The sequence below is a fragment of the Ammospiza caudacuta genome, chromosome 11 (genome assembly GCF_027887145.1).
Source record: "Ammospiza caudacuta isolate bAmmCau1 chromosome 11, bAmmCau1.pri, whole genome shotgun sequence".
Lineage (NCBI taxonomy): Eukaryota > Metazoa > Chordata > Aves > Passeriformes > Passerellidae > Ammospiza > Ammospiza caudacuta.
This window is the reverse complement of record NC_080603.1, coordinates 11525199-11539533: the sequence shown is the minus strand read 5'-3', so window position 1 is coordinate 11539533 and position 14335 is coordinate 11525199. Positions and strand designations below refer to the sequence as shown.

At 38.8% G+C, this 14335-nt stretch overlaps 1 long non-coding RNA gene across 1 annotated transcript in view; it reads left to right on the top strand.

Moving 5' to 3' along the window:
• The first annotated feature begins 7609 nt into the window (after positions 1 to 7609).
• The window catches only part of LOC131562714 (uncharacterized), a 28404-nt gene continuing 21678 nt past the window's right edge, over positions 7610 to 14335 (top strand). Inside the window, exon 1 of the long non-coding RNA XR_009275174.1 lies at positions 7610 to 7667. This is a non-coding gene — a long non-coding RNA (uncharacterized LOC131562714). The remainder of the gene's footprint in view (positions 7668 to 14335) is intronic.

Here is a 14335-nt window from a genome sequence, read left to right as displayed (position 1 = left end):
TCCAAACCAAGCTGTTACTTCCCTTTCAGTTCTGGTCAAGTGCAAAAGAAGTCCTGAGCAGTTTTTTGCATTTTCTAGAAACACAGATATGAGATGGTTTGGGATTTTTCTTCTTCAGTTTTTGTCATTTTTTAAAATTACTGTTGTTCAGATTTTTTTAGCTCTGCAGATTGTCCTATTTTACTAACCAACACCTTAGAAAGTTACTAAGAAACACCAAGTGAAAATTTAGATACTTAAAGATTTAATTAACTCTTCCAAACAGCAGCATTGTAATAGCAGAGAAGTCTTACAAGGCACCTGATCTTTCACAGTAATTTAAGCACCAGGACTGCACCTCTTCTCCAAAAGGTACCATGTAGGACAAAGAATAGAAATAGTCTTTCAGTAGATCATTCCATACAGGACTTCACAATGAGGTTACGTCTAAGACATTAAAGCAAGTATAAGTTTTAATATGTACTGATAAAAAATTAAAAACACTGGTGAGGTATTATATAAAGTGTCTGCATGGTGCTTGGTGCTGCAGAAACCCAAAGTCACAGTGGACCTTGAGCGTTTAGAAAGGACTGAAATAATCTGCAACACAGCAAGACAAAACTCATTGCATGAAAAACTAGATGAATACTCAAACAGGATTTCTTTTTGTTCAGATTTAACATGACTCTCTGCAAATATCTAAGGCTTTGATGACTTAGAAGAAATTGGGATACAAGGGAAGAACTTGAGTATTTTGCTCTGCTAGATCCCTGATCCTTAAAACCAAATCATTGACCCAGAAGGTGTTCTGCTGGTTGTGCAGTGTTCAGTATTCCCAAGGGGAAAATCCATCCAAATCAAGGCATGCTTTTGAAGGGGCTTGGTCATCACACCTCCTCCTACTCCACAGAGCAGCAGAAGCTGCAGCACTCCTGTGCTGTGGCCTTGCCCCATCTCCAGCCTGTACAAAAATGTGCTGGCAGCACTCTGTGACAAAGGCACAGAGCATCTGGGCTCTACAGGCAGCCACAAAACCTTGCTCTCTCCTCTCCACCCATTTTTGTGCTGCACCAGTTTAATCAAGCAGCAAGCTACTTCTGTCAGGGCTCTTAGCAGCAGCCTGGCACACCACCTCATTTGCTGGCCAATCTGCTTTTTAGACCTTTAACAATAGCTCAGCATTATGAATGCTCAACACATCATATATAGCTATTGTGGTGTTTCTGATTTCCATTTTATTTTGGGGACTTTTTCCAGTGTAAATAGTGTGGCACTATTTACAAGCTGGCAAAGCCTGAAAAAAATTATTAATAGGAAGTATTTCTGAATGTTATGGCAGAGTTGTGTTTTAAAAGGGAACAGACCTTCTATATTTCAGTTATTATGCTGAAAGCAACAAACTCCCTTTATTTCTATTTAAACATTTTCTGGAATTTGCATATTTTTATTTTCTGTAAATTTTATCCTAAAAAAACCCCTTAGACTACACAGCAACAATATTAGTGCAACTACTGTGTCATCAATGCCAGAAAAAGTTGCTATTTTAGGAGTTCATAGATCTCTTTTCAGCTTGAAAAAAAATAAAAATGCCTTGGGCTAAATTTAGCTTTCAAGATTTCAGCATTTATGTAGGGGAAGGGACTTTGAAATTCTGGAATGTCCCAAGTCAGTGTCCTTGCTTTCCAGATTATAGCAAGACAGGGTTTATGCTCATATTTGCTAAGTTGAAAAAAAACCTGCCATAAAGATAACAACAAATATGTAGGATCAACAGCATGCACTAATTTTACAAACAATTTGAAACTAATTCAATCTCTGAATTATAAATATTCCAAGTACCTCAACAAGAGTTGCAATCATCATTACTCTCCTTGCAGCACACTGGGATAGGACTGATCCCATCTGCTCACCCAAAAAAGCCAGAAATCAAAGTTGAAATCAAGGATCCAAACTTTGGGACAAAACCCGGAGTGTTTCTTGATTTTCCAGTCTTCTTTAATAAAGTTATAGGTATAACTTTATTGAAAACCTGCATAAACAATTCAACTAGACATTGATATCATCACTTTAAAATATTCCATATGCTACATGATTCACTGAAAATAAACCTAGAAAAGCTGTGTCATCCACTGCCCTGCTCCAAGTCAAGAGAGAGATACATAATCCAACCCACACAGGTGCAATTAACCTGTCAATAAAGGCTTCCAGTGATGGAAAACAGACCATCTTCTTGTGAAACCTTTTCCAGCCTTAAAATGCAGCTAACAACCCCTTACTCTGCCCTCAGTGGGAGACAGAGAACATCAGTTCACCTTTGTGTTCACAACAAACTTTCACATGCTCTAAATTAATCATCTGAAATTCTCCTCATAGCTTGTGTTATCTAAGAGAACAAGGATAAAGCAGAGAGCTGCACGTTTTGTCTATATCATTCTCAAAACATGGCCCCTAAAAGACAACCTCCAGAGCTGTAATAATGTCTTACATGGTATGAGTCTATTCATTCACCCAAGAGCAAGTTCATTGCTTTTTTCAAGCAGCAGCAGAAGCTTTATGCTCAGTTTGTGGTCTTCTAGCAAGTATTTTCAGTGGTACTGCTGCCTACCCACTTTTTCCTCATTTTATATTTGATGATTAATCTGCCATTTCCTTCTTACACAGCATCACCTGGGCGAACTTGGGTGAATCTGGAGGATGTGTCATCATTACTCACTGGTTCCCTTTAAGTATTGTGTGGGAAATTGCCATTCTTGTAAATAGGTCTTTTATACAAATAGCCTAACTTCTGTCAGAAGCCAGTGCTCCAGACAACAAGAGCAATGATAGCTGTTGCCACAGTACCTTTACTACTAATTCACTTTAGTCTTAGTAATGACTTTTCCTTTGTTATCACTGTTTGATTAATATTAAGCACCAATTATGCCTCAGTTCTTCAACAACAAAACCCTGAACAGATGGTGAGGACACATTGCAGTGATAAGGCCAGAGCTGGCAGTTCTAAAACTACAAACCATATCCTGGGATAATCACTAAAAAGGAAATAGTACATTCATTTTTTTTTAATCATTTCTGCTCATCAGAAGGAAGTAGCCCTGCGCATTCACTGTTCCAATTGAGATGAAAGACCTTTGGAGTCAATTAATTGCGTTTGTATATACAACAGGACTAGCTAAGTCAACAAACTGGCATCTATGCAGATGCCTCAAACATATTAAGGACTTTTATTTATCCACTGGGCAAGACCCAGAAGCATAATACATGAGAAAAAACTTGCCTCATTCACACTGCCTTGATACTGCTGCAGTGGAGTCCTGAAGACCATGAACTGCAAGGGGATGAAAGCAACAGCCCAGAGGTGAGAGCTGAAACCTCACACTAAAATCCTTCTCCTTTCAACCCAAGGAAGGCCTTTCAAGACAGAAACTCAAAAGTTACTGAAAATGATGCTTCACTCACTTCTCCCAGTTACAGGCCATACACAGACATCACTTCAGAAGGCTGCAAGCATCTGCCCTTCTTGTTCTTTACCCCAGCCTTTTATCCCCTCCTGTTGATGCCCTGCACCTGTGTGCCCTCTGCTCCCTTTGGTGGTTGCTCAGTGCCCCTGGGCACTCCATGGCTCAGTGCTGTCAGTGCTGCTCACAGCTGTCCCAATTACTGCAGTTTAACCTGCAGTTAAATACTGCTTCCTAATTGTGTATTTAATTGTTTGTTTTACAAGAATATGCTGACCCAAAATACTCAAGTTCATTTCTATTCTCACAAACACCAACATAGCAACAGTCAGGTTTTTGGTTATCTTGCTGCTCTGTGAACTTTTATAACTAGATTTACAATCATGGTTTAGACTCAAACATCCTCCACAGTTATCCCAGGAACTTTATTCACTTATGGTGTAGGACCATTGAGAAGAAGGGGGGCTTTTCAAATTCTCTAACAATAAAAGAAATCAGCACAGAACAGTACTTTTAAACATCTCTCTTTTAAAGTAAAAAAGAATTTGTAAATAGTAACGAGTTGTATTATTTGAAATACTATTTCTTCTTCTTTTAGCAGACAAAGCAGTCATCTGAAACATCTAAGAGTTACATCTTGTTTCTAGCCAAGATCATTGCTTTCACTCACTAAATGCATGGAATGTACTCCATTAGGCAATTGCCTGCCCATCAGTATACAATCTAACACAGGGCCCCTTGAAGACATTATATTTGATAACCATCATAAGGATTGATTAAACTGCCTCAGATAAGAGTATCTTCTTCCATCAGGTTAGTTAGTTATGCTAACACCATGTGGCAGTACTTACCGAGCAGATGAAGTTCTACAGAAATTTTGAGGATGTAATAGATATTTCATTTTGACTTGAGATTAGCACACTTCTCCCCCAACTGCTGAAAAGCATAGATGTATAAATACATTAAAGCCAACAATTTCTAGCTCCCCTTTTGCTCTTTAAAATTTGTTTAATTAAGGCATTTATATTTCCACATATTACTGGAAAGTAATTGACCTAGAGGTTGCTCTGAACCATACAGATGAAAGAGTTTACTGGAAATTCTTCTCAGCAGCTGTTTTCCAATTTCATTTGGTTTTAAAATCTTTTAAAAATATCCTTTATTTTTAATCATTATTGCTAAGTGAAACTTCTTTAGTTGGCCAGAATGGGAAAACATTTTACTATCTCACAATGAGTCAGTTCCTGAAAGCTGATTAGCTTCTACTTCATAATGGCTCTAAGCATTCAGTTATCAGCAGTGATTCCCAAATAATCATGCTGGACAGTTACAATGAAGTAAAATTTACTTTAAAGCAAACAATTGCAAATGCAGCACGCTTTGGTTCTCCTAATGTCAGTTTAAGTATTATTGCCTATTAGGAGCAACAACAGCACAGATGAAGCAGTTAATAGAAATGAGCACAAGTCACAGTTTTAATTGCAGCCTTAGAGCCATATTCATTAGAGATGAACACATTCCCTCCACGTTGCAAGCAGAATGCCTGCATACATGATTTCAAAAGCACTGCACATCTGCTCAGAATATGACTCCTGTCTTCCCAAACCAACCTGATGTCTCTGATGAGGACAAGAATGCTTCTCCCCTAAATTTACCAGCTGTGTAATATAGAACAGTGAACACCTTAAAAAAAATTACACTTTGATATATCCTTAAACAAGGCTTTACAACAAGATGTAATTTTAAATAATGTGCACAGATACATGGAAATATCCTGGCTTGATATTCTTGCTATATCTCTCCCATTGTAAGAAATTGTATTTCCAGTGCCAGATTTAAGAAAAATGCACCTGTCAAAAAAAACTGTCTCAAACTCTTACTATTTCTTGGAAATGCAAGAAGACAGTACATGATGTTATTTCCTGCACTGGTAGAGATCAGCTATTGCACAGGAATCATTTACATCTCTGGAGGAAAAACAGTGCTTGTAGAACTCTTAACACCACCCTGTTAATACTAGTTCACACAGCCTTCAAGGATAGAACATCTTGTAGTTTTCCTTAAAAGTCCCACAGAAGAGTTTGGAAACTGCAGCTGGAAACAGAGCGGTTAACTGGGCAGCAAAACCCCAGGGAAGGCTGAATAACCTTGAAAAGGATCCAGTAAAGGATCAGAGTGAGTGAAGTGGGAAATGAGGATTTGGCTATTTTGAAACTAAATATAACAGTCCATGACATCTGTCTAACAAGGAAAAGGTTAAAAATGCAGATCTAGAATGCTACACTGTTTACTGTGAGCTCTTAAGTGTCCACAAACAAATTCCAACCTTCCAGACACTGAAATTTAGGGAGGATAACTCACAATGGATGCAGGGAAAATAAGATTCTCTTCAAATGAGAAGCGATCAAACTTTAGGATGCCAACCCACAGGCAGAGGTAAAGATTCAAAGTAGCACAGGGCAGATAGATCCATTCCAACCCTCCAGACTTTAAAAAGCCAGAATGAAACTCCAGAGTCCAAGAGATTGTTGAGTTTCATTTCACCATTTATCAGTACTTGACAAGAATCAAGTGTTTCAAACAATCAGAGAGCTACAAGAGATTCCAACATAAAACAGGTACATTTTTTGGGAGGACACATTCTATAAAGAGGAAAACAATTTAGTGTTGCAAGGCTTTTTTAAAAGATATATACAATCATAGAATCATTCAAGTTGAGAAAGCCCAATAAGATCATCAAATACAACCATTAACCTGGCACTACCAAGCCCACAACTAAACATGTCCCCAGGTGCCACACCTACATGTTTTAAAGATTTCCAGGATGGTTTTTCCAATATTTGACTACCCTTCCCACAAAAAATTTTTCCTAGTATCAATTCTAAACCATCCCTGGTGCAACTGTATAATTCTACAGCATACTCTATACTTGAACTCTGAGAAGGAGTTCCTCTTGATGATTTAGTTTTAATTTTCTACTGAAAGAAATGTGTAGATATCTTGTTAGGGTCAGTACAGTCTGATGAATCCATATATTAACAATTACAGTACATTGCATTAGAATGTCAACCACATAAAGTATATTTTAAGGTTAATAGAGTATGGTTTGTCATTTATTAATTAGATGACATGTTAAATATTTTTATTCCTTCAGAATGAACTCTACTTTTCTCATTTGAAACTCAATACAAACATGAAAGGAAAATAAAACCTGCAGAAGAAATATGCAACTTATCCTGAAATTAAATTTGGCTGCACTACCAAAATATTTCAGTGACATGCAATTTACTAGAGACAACAATTGCCAATTTCACCTAGTAAAAATAATTCTCTTCCTGTTCCTGCATCAGCTGACAGCTGTATTGGCTTCTCAGCTCCTACCTATGTCTTGCCTTTGGCTCCAACCTCATCAACATTTAAATGGTGGTCTCTGAGGAATCAAAGATGCTTTCAATTCTGAGCTCCAGATCTTCATCTACATTTATCCATAATGCATCTCAACATGAACTGCTGAACTACTGAACAAGAAAATTGTGTCAACAGTAATGCCACCATGCACAAAAAAAAAAAAAACAACAAAAAAAAAAAAAAACACAAAAAACCAAAAAAAAAAAAACCCCAAAAAAACCCCAAAAAACAAACAAACAAACAAAAAAGCTGAACTCTGACTACCAAGACCCTACTTGAAGCTTAGACTTGAATTTTAGGCTCATTCTTTTTTAGCTATGAAAAGAAAAAGAAGGAGAAAAGATAAAAAAGTTTAAAAACCCACCTTAAACTAATATGGTGATTTTTCATTCCATGTCACAAGCTATACCTTTAGATCATTAATCTATAGATCCTCTGTAATGACATGTAATATTCTGGAAAGCCATGGAACAATCCTATGTTACTATCTTACTTACTTTTACTACACTTACCTTACTACACTATCTTACTCTCTTTTACTCCTGATGTTTTTCCAATAACTAACAGTGTCTAGTTGTAGGGGGATACAGTATGGGTACATGAAGGTGGTGTAGAATGCAATCTTACCCCCTAAAGAGTTGCAGCTGAGCCAATTACTAAGGATTAGGAGCAGGCCTGATGTTAACAGGCTGCAGCTGTAGCCAATCAGAAGAGTGTTATAAAAGAGTGGATTGGTCGGTTGAGGGAACTGGAGTTCGCTGGCTGCTGTGAGGACAAGGAAGAGTTAGCGCCTGGAGGAGCTGCCTACAAGAAAGTATCAAGGAGGTACAAAACTCTAATAATGTAGAACCCTTGCTCTGTAATGATGGTAGAACTCTTGCAATGTAATGACACCATCCAGTTTATTCTTGCTTTATGGTTTTGGAGTTTTTTAGGTGTAATTAGAATTGATTTCAAGAGCAACAAGAATTGACAAGGTTCCTGGTGCTTACCTCCAGAAAATATATCATAGATATCAAGCTTACACAGTCACTGCTTGGAAGCAGCCTCCTCTGGGGAGTCAAGCTTCCTCTTTTTTCATTGCAAACTGCAGTCTTACTTCCACACAAAGCATGCCTGCCTCCTGCTAAGATACAAAGAAACCTAAGGATGTGGTCATAATTACAAAGATGACACTGCTAAACCAGCCACAGAAGAAACTTCTCCTGTTCTCACCCTCTACAGCTTTTCACCTTCTTTTCACGCTAATTTTTGATGTAGCCTCCCAACCCTGAGACTTTGGCCTCAATGTGAAGTATTAAGTCTCTGACACAGCATGAAAAGCAGCAACAGAGATTTCCTAATGGTGAAGTCAAAGAAAAGGCAAGAAAAAGGAATTCACACAGTTTAGGATCTGTTCTCTAAGATGCTCCTGTATCAGCTTCCAGAGGGAGCTCTGCATCTAGAGAGATGGGGCTGCTGGGCCCCCTGCTGCTCCCCAAATAGCTCATCCAGGCATTTCCCTCCTGCTCCCACTGAAATGCAATGCACTAATGCACACTCGCCAGCACGGCACTCTCCAGATGGCACGAGTCTGCTCTAACATTTTCTATTGGAAAGAAAACTTCCTCATTGAACCTGCATGGCCTATAGTGGGGTGTCTTACTGCAGTCTGGATTTCTGCTCCCTTTCTATCAAGGTTTACATGGTATTGCAGCCAGCAACCTCTACTGTGCTTTGGGGTTTTTTTTATAAAATGCAATAACACATAGCAGCACAGTCTTTGAGAAACACTGGAAAGAAGTGTAGGACATCAGAAGGAGAAAAAACTGACAGTAAGAATGGTGTTTACAATGGTAATTCACAGACCTGAGGTAGGGGATTCACAACGAGATATTCACAACTACTGAAAAAGAAGCAATCTTTTCATTAAGCATCTCCATGAAGGCCTCAGTGAGTATCAGGACTGGAAGTAGTTTAAGTGCTTAGCTGAATTAGAGCATAGGAACAGCTATCTTGGATCCTTCCCAGGCCAGTCACCATCAGGTATGCTGTTGCAGTGCAAGAGTTTGTGCTTGTAAGAGGTTGGGTATGCATGTTCCCTTACAGAGACCTTTGTGTAAGGAAATTGATTCCAAATCAGGAGATGTAGACATTGTGGTCTTTGATTATGATATTTCTAAGAATGTCAAACCCCCAAGTTTGATATTCCCCAAGTTTCTAGTCCAAACCTCTAAGTTTGATAACCTCTAAGTTTCTAATCCAAGCTCACATTAAAACTTGATTATCTAGCTTGATTCACATGATAAAAGAAATTCTCTTTGTAGTCAGTAGTCTGCCCATCAGAATCAGAGATAAGGAGAAAGAAAACCTGGGAAACAAGGAAAGCAATTGATAGAAGATACCTGAAAACTGGGATTGCTGCAGGCAATTTGTGAGGCGAGCCTTTGTGTGGGCCCATCGGCCTTGGTCGGCTGCACAACATCACCATGGTGGCAGTGAGGCACTGGCTGGCCGTGTCCTGCTCTTGGGGCTGCTGTGGGGTGCCCAGCCCCAAGGCCTGGCATGGTGTGACTCTTGTGCTGCCCCATGTGCTGTGATGGAGGGTTCCCTGGTCCAGCCCGCCATAGCGCGGCCTGGCCTGCCATAATGCGATTGGCCTGCCGTAGCGTAGCTCAGCCTGCCATACTGTGTCCAGGCCTGCCTGACGCTGCCAGGTCTCACCCCGCGTTCACGGCACCGCAGCTCGAGCTGCGTGGCTGCGGGCTGTAACACCAGGCAGCTGCTGCTGGGAGAGGGCTCCAAGCCCTCCTCTGGCTCCAAGGAGGGGGAATGAACAGGTGGTGAATGTCCCAAGAGGGAATTCAAAGAACAATTCGCTTGTGACAGCCCCTCTCTCGCTGCTGAAAATTGAGTTGCTTAATGAGTGTTATTCCACTAAGGGTTTTTTTTCTGCTTAATTTCTTGGGACCATTTGAGGATAATCATTGACAAAATAATGTGGTTAGGGCTGTGCAATTGTTTTCATGGTTCCTTCTGCCTGCTATTACAATAACTGCTCTTTTATGTATTTTTATACTTTTTTGGTGGCATAATAGATGATTCTGACCTCCTTCTTTTGAGAACCCTGCTTGCCTCTGGCTTCTCCACAGAGGTCAAAATGGAGAAGATTAGCCTTGTTTTCTGCTTTAGAGGTAACGCTGTTTTCCTGTAAGCAGCTGTGGGCTGGACTGCAGAGTCAGTATTTCAATGTGTTTAAAAATGCAGAAACTTCAATAAATGCAGCTGAAAGGTTTGGTAGCCATAAATGAAAGGGAACAATGTTTTTACTGAGCTGTGCTTCCTCAGGGAAACTGAAAATGTGGAGTACGAGTGTAAGTACAAATGTAGGGGGGTTTATGGGTCTGAAGCATATATCAATAAGAAATTGTAGCAAAACCAATTAAGTATAAATAACAAATGTAGTGTAACAGCAAGCCCAAGAACAGTGCTTTCAATGAGATAAGAAAAATAACAATGGTAACAAAAATAAAACAAACAACCCCGCACCCCCACTGCTATTATGGACAACAGGAATTACTGCTGATCCAAAGGGGTTTGAGCAGCCTAAAATGCAACAGTTAAGGTTCTCTCTTAGAGTCAAAGACAAGTTTGGTTGACTTACTTTCTGTTGTTGAAGTATGAGTTTCTTTGACTGGAGTTATGAAGAGTATAAATTTACTATTCCTCAAATGACCACAGCAATAGGCTTGTCAAAGCATTTGCTACGTAGTAAGTTACCTGAAGAGTTTGCATATTCATGTAGTCAGTAAGTTTCTTTTGCAAGTATATAAATGCAGAGCACTTACATGGAACGCCTTGAGTTGTTATTTATATAGGAAGACCTCTTAGAAAACACATGAGGAAAAAGAATACCCTCATGTTCCATACAGACAGGATGAATTATTTTATTAGACTTGTAATTCATTCCCTTAAACTGTAACTTTGCCTTTGCTAAAATACAAAATGATCATGGACATCTCAGTCTGCAAAATCCCTTCCTCTGCATCCTGTTCAATGCTCTTCTGTAAGGCAGATTCTTGGAGAAAATATCTTTTGTGAAAGGGTCTTGAGGTTGAGTAATTTATCCCAGAGAAGTGTGAAACTGTAGTAGAACACTTTAATGAGACATTTTGGCTCATGTCTGTCCATGCTGTTTAAAAATTGGCTGATCAGGTTTTATGACTTGTGGGGATATATTGTTGCCTGTCTTGTGAGAAGATTCTTGGTGATTTTTTCTTTCTAAAATGAATGTAATACTTTAAATGTGACAAGTTTATAGCTACAAACAGTGGGATTTTCAAGTCGCTGAGGGAAATATGGATCCCAGAAATGCATGAAGCAGGTCTGATTTGTTTTTTTTTTTAAGTCTTATAGGGGACTGAGAATAAAAATTGTTTTCTTTATTTTTAATATCCATTTATTTTTGTTTGAAACAAAACCAGAAACTCAAACACTGTTTTCAATGTTGTGGTTTCAAAAAGTCTGCTTAGCCAAGACCTCTTCTGAATTTTAGGTGCATAGATGATTGAGCTCTGTGTGATTCTTAATGAGTCAGGCTGTTAAGGGTCTTAAAGATCTAGAACAAATCTCCAAAAGGGTGACATATGTGAAAATCTTTCTCTTTCACGACAGCATTCTGAACAGCATGGCTTGAAAAGAGCAGTATGTTCTGACCTGGTCTAGTCTGTAACAGCTTAATCATACTTTCCCTCTCTGTGCTTTTCTTACAATTGACAATGATAATTTTCATTCTTTTCCTGTCTTTGGCCTTTTTGTTGTGGCTTGCAGCAGGAGCACTGCTTATGCACAGTGCATCTTTGTTTTACTACAAGCCTGGTCTAAGAGTTTCAGGAAATCATTTGTTGTCTCTAGCTCTGTTTCCTGTTCTGCAAAAGGGGGAAAATGCTATGGCATTGAAGAACCTGTGCAATCTACTTGTGAGAAGCCAGTAGTACTAAATGCCTTTTGTATTTCTAAAAAGTCATCATTGTGATCAAACCAATCTGCTTTGTGTAATGCAGGTCATTAGTTACTTGTATGGGTAAACGAGGTGTTGATTTGACTTCCTGAGAAAAAGTACAGTATTACAACAATCCTCAATGTATGTAATTGTAATTTATATATCTTAAAAGAAATGGAGACACTTTATTCTTTTTCATCATGTAGGGGGTATTAGTAGCTGCAGCTGTTTGCTGTTGTGACCTGAAAATGCCTTAAAAATGCTCTTTTCATGATTGGGAGCGTAAGAAACTATGAGATTTTTTTCCCCATAACAGGAATTGAAGTCCATTTTAAAAGTGGCTCTTCTTTGTACTTCATGCATGAGTTCTGGACTTTGAGGTTGGGGGCTTTTGTAATTTTGTATCATGAATGCAAGGAGCAGCGGACTTGAGGTGGTAAAGGCAGGAAAGCTCTCCTGAATGCCTAGTAAGAACATCACTTTGCTAGTGTGTGATATGAGAGCTCTTCTCAGCCTAGTTCAGTGAGACTGAAATGACTGTTTTTTAGCTGCTTCCCCAGAAACCATATTTTTAGTAGTTTCTAAATTTTACCTGCTGTTCCAAATATGTTTGTTCTCATTCAATTAGTGCTGTTTATGTTCTTTTCTTTTTTTGTGGTGCTTATTTTAAATAATTCATTAAGGCAGTCTTTTACTCTTTAGCCTTCTCTTGATTGAGCTGCATATATTTGTTATATTTATTGCACTTTATCTTTCTTCATTGAAATTGAAGTGTGCTTTCCTACACAGGGAAATAACCATGTCTTTCTGATGCCTGTCAGCATTCCCCTAGCACAGCATAAGCTTGATGAGCTCTTAGAGAGACTGAGACTAAGTTCAGCAGAGCTGAGCAGCATTATGCCTGTAGAGATCATTTTCTAGCTGCTTAAGAAATTTATTTTATTTGTCAAGTTCTAGTTCCTGTTGTGGCTGTGTTCCACTCAAAGGGAAATTAACCCTTCACTCATTTCTGTGGTTAATTCTAGGAAATCTTTCTCTAACTGCTGTGTTGGGGAAGCAGGGGCTGTGATGATGTGACATTGTCAGTTGTGTCAGATCTGGGTCATGTGGAGCAGGGTTCCTGTGCTTGCCTGGTGGTTGCTAGTGGGTTTTTCCTGTGCAGCCCAAAATCTTGTCTGCCTTTGCTTGTGTGAGTGTTTCTGCATGCTCTTGATTACCTTATAGCCTGTGTCTGCACTCAGCCCTTGTTCATTCTTATTATCAGTAAATACCCTGAATCCTTGTCCCACTCTTATCCTGACAGGAAAGTTTTCAAGTGGAATAGCATTATTTTGTCCCAGGGATTCCAAACAATTTTTTTTTTTTTGCCAAACATAAGGTTTATGCTTGTGCCCCATGTAAATTCTGCCTTCCCTTTTCTCCCCTACTCCCCTTACTGCTGAATGATTTTCAGCTCTTGTGTGGTCTCCAAGTACAACTTCTAGAAAATTTTTAGAAGTGTCTCAGAGGCTGAAGAAAGAACAATGACTTATTTACATATGTGTTTTGCCTTGTAGATATTCTCTAAGCAGTGGATCAAGACAAAGGAATAAGTGTGGGAATGGACCATAGAGACAGGCACTGACATGAAAGGCAGAAATAAGTGGGGGAGGAGGAAGTGCCCCACCAGCCACCTTTTGCTAGAATATACCTGTTCACATGACCAGTGTTTGTCAAAGATTGCATCTCTTCCATAGGGAATACCAACCATTTTTTTAAAGTCTTATCTTCTATATATTTCGTTGACTTTTGGGTTTGGTGTCTATTTTGGGTTTGTGCAATAGGATTTTTTTAATGCAGGCATTAACAATTTACCTGTCAAGTGAACAGCTAAGCTTGTGAAAAGACTTGGGCACAATAGCTCTGCTGCATTGTCCTCTCTGAGTATCATCTTCTATTCTTAGGATATTTAGAATCTTTTGAAGCTAGTGATTTTGGAAAAGCTGCCCAGGTTGCAGAGCTAAAGGAACTGTATATTTCCTAGAGTTTTTTAGTTCATTTATTTTCACTGCTCTGGTCTTTTCAGTAACTGGAGCATAAAGAATCATACTCTACCTTAATGCATCAGAGGGAATACTTTGAATTTATCTTCAGTTTGTCAAAAGGCAGCAATAAAAAATTTAATACCATTACTTTTTCTGGGGAATAAATCCTGACAAAATATGGTGAAGAAATCATTTAGGGTTCAGTTAGTCAAAATATTTTTGAATGAAGGCAGAACACCCTTCAACTTATTTCTGGTTAAGGAATGTGCATTCCCTTTTTTTCTTGCATTTTTTAAGGTTCTTAACCAGCTTGTAGAAGTCCAAGTGATCACGAAGTGTGTTTAGAGACAACTGTGAATGAAATGTCACATCTACTCATGTAACAGCAAAATGTGATCAATAATCTTTTTCCTCCAGCTAGTGTTGAGTAATCCACAATTGTAAGTAATTTAAGGTTTTTAACTCTTTCTTTCAGAGAGTGAAAAACC